We start from the raw sequence: 7,492 nt of genomic DNA, 5'->3' as shown, positions 1-7,492 counted from the left end.
TAATTTATGGCTCCTGGGTGAAAAACGTATGCTGTCTACCCACTTTGCAGTGAAAAATCATAATGAAAATATTTTGGGCTTTGATATTTTGAATGGCCGAACCTGGCGTCTCCCAGACGGTAGTAGATGGTCCTTTGGTTCAAATATTAATCCTAACCCTGATAAAGATAGGGAGGCTACAGTGCGTTTACTCCATGCAGCTCCTGCACTCCCTGATTCAAAAGTTACTAACATACCACAATACCCAGTTTCTGCTGCGGCACGAGACGGAATTTCTAAAGTCATAGCTGATTTAGAAAAACGACAGATTATCTCCAGAACCCACTCCCCATACAATTCACCAGTCTGGCCAGTCCTAAAGCCAGATGGGAGATGGCATCTGACAATTGATTATAGGCGTCTAAATGCCAACACAGCTCCACTAACGGCTGCAGTCCCTAATATTGCAACCTTAGCCACACTACAAGCAGCTGCACAGCCATGGATGGCAGCGCTAGATGTGAAAGATATGTTCTTTATGGTCCCCTGGCAGGAGGAGGATAAAGAAAAATTTGCTTTTACCTGGGAAGGTATACAATATACCTTTAACAGACTCCCACAGGGATATAAACACTCACCTACAATTGCTCATGCTGCGCTTGCTGAACTGTTGCAAACAGTTACACTTCCTCAGAATGTGAAACTATACCAATATATAGATGATATTCTAATCAGAGGAAATTCCCCTGAGGAGGTAGAGGAAGCGGCAACAGCAGTATGGCAAGCACTACATAAAGCAGAAGTTGAAATCCCACCTGAGAAGTGTCAAAAACCAAGCAGAGAGGTAAAGTTTTTGGGTACTTGGTGGATTGCAGGTAGTGCGACAATCCCACCAGACACCCTAAATAAAATAGAACGGTTACAGGTGCCCCAATCGAGGAAAGAATTACAACAGCTTATGGGTACTTTAGGATACTGGAGAAAACATGTACCTGGATTTTCTATCATTGCTCGCCCACTTTACTCACTCTTACGAAAGGGAAAACTGTGGAAATGGAATCCAGAACATGAAGAGGCAGTTAAAACTCTAATACAGGGATTAAAAACATATCAATCATTGGGACCCATACACCCCCACGACCCTATTATAGCAGAATGGGGTTTTGCTGAGCATGGTACTTACTGTAACCTATTCCAAACTGGCCCAGACGGACCAAAAAGACCTTTATTATTCAGCTCAACTACATTTAAAGAGACAGAACAGAGATACTCTGAGTGGGAGAAGGGACTTTTGTCTTTAGTCCAAGCAGTGAAACAAGTTGAAAAAATACACCAGGAACAATCTCTACAAACCAGAGGTCCATTTAATTTATTAGAAGCAATTCTAAAGGGAACTGCTCCCCCAGAAGGAGTTGCACAAAATCCTACAGTCAGAAAGTGGCATGCCTACTTGACGGGGATTGCAAAGGAAATGAAATTAACCGAAGGACACACTAAGATCTCCAAACTACAAATGCCTATACAGGCAGACCCATTAGCATTACAACAACCTTTTAAACCCTCACCAATTTTAGATGCACCTCCCCTCATTGAGGGAACACCAACAGAAAACATTTGGTTTACTGATGCCTCTGCAAAAAGAATAACTGGTAAATGTCAATATAAGGCTGCTGCATTAGAAATTACCACCGGCAAACAAGTAATAGAAGAGGGTGAAGGTAGTGCACAAGTAGGAGGATTAAGGGCAGTTGTTCTAGCAGCACAAAATGGAGCAAAGGTGATATATGTGGATTCCTATGCTGTGTGGGCTGGTGCCACACAATGGCTCTGTCAATGGGAATCCCTAAACTGGGAAGTAAACAGATCTCCAATTTGGAGAACTCAAGATTGGCAATTATTATTGAATATAGCCAGAAAAACTCCATTCAAGATGGGATGGGTAAAAGCTCATGCCAAAGATAAGAAGCCAGCCACAAACTGGAACCAAAAGGTAGATGAATTGGCAAAGATTAGGAAAATAGAAATAGAGAACTCCTCAGATTCTGAGTGGTACCGGTTGGGAGAGTGGCTACATCAAAAATTAGGTCACACAGGCACAGAAGCACTTTATTTTGCTGCACAAAGCAAAGGTTGGCCTCTAGACAGGAAAACTTGTAAAGCTATTCTCACAGAATGTCCTCAATGCAAATTAAAACTACGAGCAAATCACCCTGCTGAAGCACCCCCCTTACATATCAAACAGGGAAAACCTTTGTGGTCTACCTGGAAGATTGATTATATTGGGCCACTTAAACTTTCTGCAGGGTTTTGATATATCCTCACAGGAGTAGAAGTAGTCTCTGGTTTGCTTATGGCAACTAAGTGTCGAAAAGCTGATGGACGAAATACAGTATAATGGCTATCATCTTGGTTCTCAAGTCTACCTACTCCTGATACTATCCAAAGTGATACTGGCTCACACTTTTCATGCAAGGAGGTACAAGAATGGGCAAAACAGGAAGAAATTCAATGGGTATTTCACACCCCATATTACCCCCAATCAAATGGCATAGTGGAAAGAGCTAATGGCTTATTAAAAAGAAGCCTTGAACCACACAATGCCCAGTGGGATACTTGACTTTCTAAAATACTTCACCAATTAAATAATCGATATGGACCCACTGGAAGCCCCATGAGTCGAGCATTCTTTACCGAGACCAAGCCTAATACTCCCTCTGCCAATGAAAGAAAATACCCGATAACATTTCAACCAGGACAACCAGTTATAGTTAATTTAACACAAATTGGAAATGTGCCTATGACTAACTAAACCTCATAGCACACTTGCTTTGGAAGCTATTGATAAGAGTGGTATAAAACACAGAATGACTATTAGGTGGATTTATCCTGTATCATAAAAGGGTGTCCTGGTTTCGGCTGGGATAGAGTTAATTTTCTTCCTAGTAGCAGGCATAGTGCTGTGTTTTGGATTTAGTAGGAGAAGAATGCTGATAACACACTGATGTTTTAGTTGTTGCTAAGTATTGCTTATGCTAGTCAAGGACTTTTCAGCTCCCCATGCTCTGCCAGGTGCACAAGAAGCTGGGAGGGAGCACAGCCAGAATAGTTGATCCAAACTGACCAAAGGGCTATTCCATACCATATGACGTCATGCTCAGTATAGAAACTGGGGGGGGTTGGCCAGGGGGCAGCGATCGCTGCTTGGGAACTGACTGGGTATTGGTCGGCAGGTGGTGAGCAATTGCATTGTGCATCACTTGCTTTGTATATTATTATTATTATTATTAGCATTATTATATTGTTATTATTATCATTACTCTTTTACTTTATTTCAGTTATTAAACTGTTCTTATCTCAACCCAGGAGTGTTTCTCACTCTTACTCCTCCGATTCTCTCCCCCATCCCATCGGGGTAGGGGGAGTGAGCGAGCGGCTGCGTGGTGCTTAGTTGCTGGCTGGGGCTAAACCATGACAAAGGGGTAACGTGTTTGGACTCTCCCCGACAAAACAGGTTTTTTTTCTCTCTTTTCTCTCTCTTTTGCAGCACCCCACAGGATAGCGAATGGAAATGCTGTGCTCATGCTACTATTCCAAACCCTAGCACCGTCACTCCTCTTAGCCTGTGGTCAAAGAACCATAGAATGGCCATGGTCTCAAGCTCATGTTAAGTATACTGGGAGTATGCGAAGACACCCTAGTATGGGAAATTTAAACCTTTCTAATCGTGGTCATGCATGGAACTGAGGTATACTTGGAAAACAAATGGAGCTGGGACAGAGATGAAGCTGATGGTAAAGTTCCTCAGCTTCGGGGAACGACAGGGAAAGAAATTAAAATAGGATTCCGGATGATCAGTGGGTCTGCTCATGAGAAGGCATCTCAGATTTCTGTGTACAATATCACATCAGACCCAATAGAAAAGGATACGAAACTTTGTGCCTCTGAAAGATTGGACTGTTGGTACAATTTTACCTTAGTACAACCTGTTCTCATAGTCTGCCTCTGGGCTCGCCATAGCATGGGACTGTCCTTTAAATTTAAAATAGACATTACTGAGCCTAGTACAATAACATCCGCCCTGACTGTAATGGATAAGAAAAACCTATCCCCACAAGTTTTTCACCATATGTGATCAAAAATACTGGACAACAGCGAATATTATTTAACCCATCATGGTCCCTCAAACGAGTGGAACTGTCAATGTGGGTTAACAGCTCTACAATTAAACCTACCTGCTCACCGTTCCTAAATATATCCTATACAGGATGGTTAGCATGGTTACATGGACAAACTCTCACCTCCCCAAAGAGAGATGTAACCGGTGTCTTAGGGACAGGATTGGGAGTCTTGAATAGTATAGATGCTGAAATACTCATGAATAAATTAAGCACAACAGCAAGTGATTTGAACAAAGTAGAACACCCCTTACAGTCTTCTCTGTCAGCATTGGGAACTAGTCAATGGCTTGTAGCTGACATACTACCTAAGTAGGAAAGAATCAATGAAAAAGACCACCAACTAATCATGGATGCACTAGGCACAGCTCAAACTAGTCTCTCTCTTGCTGTTAGTTGTATTCAAGTCCAATGGTGGATACAATCTACTGTAACAACAATTATAAGAGAAGGCGATGAGGGCACCTTGCCCACTGAAATTCGAAAGGTAATCTGGGATAATGCAACTCAACTTGAAAGAGACTTCCAATCCTGGTGATGTCTAATCAATTTTACCTATAACCCTACTGACAGTAAAGCCACAGCTTTTGTATTAACAATACACAATGCTTTGGTATACACCATATACCCAATCATTGCCTGAGGTTAAACCATAATGGAACTGTACTCTATCCATTAAAACATGGAGTATGGGCCTGACAAATGGGAATAAATGGCAAAGTATTGATGTTGATGCATGACCAGCGGGGTTAGCTCAGTTGGTTAGAGCATGGTGCTAATAACACCAAGGTCACATGTTCAATCCCTGCTCACTGCAGGGGGGTTGGGCTCGATGATCTCTCAAGGCCCCTTCCAACCCAAAGCATTCTATGATTCTATGATTCTATGTGTTGTATGGGAACAACAGGGATTTATTTGTGAAAGTAACACCATTAGGACATTTGTCTTGACACTGAACAAAGTGTTTGTCATTTTGAAATACATCCCGATGAAACCCCTGAAACCGTACTTATATATGTTGGACATGGATGCATTTGTATGAGAACCCTTTGTAACTCTGTATCTGTAGATAACACCACTATAGATATATACAATCACTCAAATACCTGTATTTGTAATTTTATCAAAATCATAGGATGTGACTTTAACTATTCAGCTCCTGTCACAACCCACCAATTGTTACAATCTAAAGATATGCCATATCAAAATCTATCACTTCACCCCATTGGAATGAATCTCACATTGGTGAAAAAACTGTTGCAACATAGTGACCTGAATCAACTGCTGAAAAGAATTCAGAACAATGGACAAAAAACTCTGATTACCATCCATCATGACACAGAAAAGATACATCATATTCTAGAACAAGTGAAAAAAGATGGGGAACATCACTGGTGGGAAACCTTATTCGGATAGTCACCAACTGCAACAGGAATTCTGAATCAACTATTGCATCCTATTGTAATCTTACTCATTTTTACTGTATTGTGTTTGCTGTTGAATATAGTTCTATACGTTAGAGTGTGGAGAATAGCTAGAGAGCTGACATTGTTGCCAAAACCTCCTCGCATATAAAAAACTGTTTAACCACATTTAACCAAAACTTGATAATTGAGTAAGCCGACCAAAAATTTCCCTCAAAATTATAATTGGAATATGGCATTAATCTGTTTATAGGCACAGAGGCAAGAGGCGACCACACCGCCACTCTGTGGGTGAGATGGATTGACTTTAGTCATGGGGTGGACTGTGGTGGTGCATCCCCCCACCTTTTCTCTTCAGCCGCTTTACAACCTCAGGGATTCCTGCCAGGCCGCAACCTTGTGCAGTGAGCTGGTCGGTTAGGTGCCCCTTAATTGTACCAGAAACTCCTACATGGTTGATGCAGGGAGTGAGAACAATAAGTTACCCCTGACAGCTTTGAAACAGAGCAGTAATTACCGACCCGGATTGTGGCTCGGATGGAGATTTATGATGACTAAAGCCAATCATCTCACGATCCTATAAAACAGCAGTCCTAAGTGAGGTCCTTTGAGCTCTCCTGGACTGCAGCAGGCTGCACCAGCACCTCCCTCTGAGCGGGACGCCTCTCGGAGCTAGCAAACTCTTAAAGCTTGCTAAAATTGGAGGTCCATTACCAAAGACTGACAGTGGAGCCTGGGCTGAAACCCTTCACTCCTCGAGGCTCAACCCTCACCCACTGAGAAATGCCAGGACATTCGACGTGAATATTTCACTGACCTCGAGGGGAATTTTTAACAGGCATAACATTTTTTTATATATATATATGTATTCATGTCTGTGTGTATGCATGTGTGAATCAGTTTAAGTAGTCTGTAGATGTATGATTTAATTTCAAAGTGAGTCTTATACTGCTGCATTATCCTTATTCACATAAACCGTTGACCAAGTCTGAGGCTAAGAGTGGGCCCAGCCGCACCTAGGCTCCTCTCTGAAAGGAGTTTAGAAAGCAAGGGGGTCTATTCTGAACCTCATGACTCAACAGGAGGATCCCCCTTATCCCCTGCATACACAGTCTCTCTGTGAATCATTCCAACTCAGTGTAACTTAATTTTCCTTTATGCACTTCCATGTAGTAATAGAGCGAACCTTGCCATCTTCGAAGCTGTACCTAAGTCACTGTTTTGATCGATTTTGTCTAATCACTTTGTTAATCACTGATGGCTTAGTACTATTAAAATATTACAATCAAATCCTGTGATTTGCCACAAGTAACTTCTAAACTGCTACTAAATCAAACTGTGACAAGTCACTCATTCACAATAAATTAACATAATCAGCAGACCTCACAAACCTGCATTCGTGACAAGTGTGGCTGCAGAGCTCCCACACTTGAAAAATGGGATCTTCATGCTCATCTCTCCTGAGACCCTTGGTTTCTTTATAGCCAGAAGATTTTGTGGAAGCCAATGTCCTTAGAGGGAGAGTAAAAATGTTTTCTGACAGGTGTGTTTGAGGCATGGGTAACTCTGAGGCTGTAAAATTTTGTGACCTACCTCTTAAGAAAAGAAAAAAATTCTAAGACTTTCTAAGCACATGTTCTATATGCGTATCTCAATCACAAGACTGAACTTTGGTTATAGTATTATTTAACAAGAATATGTAGTTGTAAATGTTATGAAATTCCATTTACACAATGGTATATGAACATCTGATCCTAAATATTATTACTTTATTTATTTCCAGTAGAAGTTGGGATCTTTGGGGATGAAGGGTCTAAAATGACTTTATTCTTCGAGAACCTAAAATACACAGTCAAAGCGAAGTGATGACTACCTTCTTAGATGATGCTTTTGTTGGCAATTGCAACAAATTTC

General features: G+C 41.4%; 1 pseudogene; it reads left to right on the top strand.

Moving 5' to 3' along the window:
- The first annotated feature begins 3,709 nt into the window (after positions 1-3,709).
- On the top strand, positions 3,710-5,729 carry LOC142596576 (uncharacterized; annotated as a pseudogene).
- Positions 5,730-7,492: the final 1,763 nt, after the last annotated feature.

The sequence above is a fragment of the Pelecanus crispus genome, chromosome W, assembly GCF_030463565.1.
Source record: "Pelecanus crispus isolate bPelCri1 chromosome W, bPelCri1.pri, whole genome shotgun sequence".
Taxonomy (NCBI): domain Eukaryota; kingdom Metazoa; phylum Chordata; class Aves; order Pelecaniformes; family Pelecanidae; genus Pelecanus; species Pelecanus crispus.
Note: the sequence above shows the minus strand (reverse complement) of the source record. Positions and strands in the feature narration are given on the sequence as shown.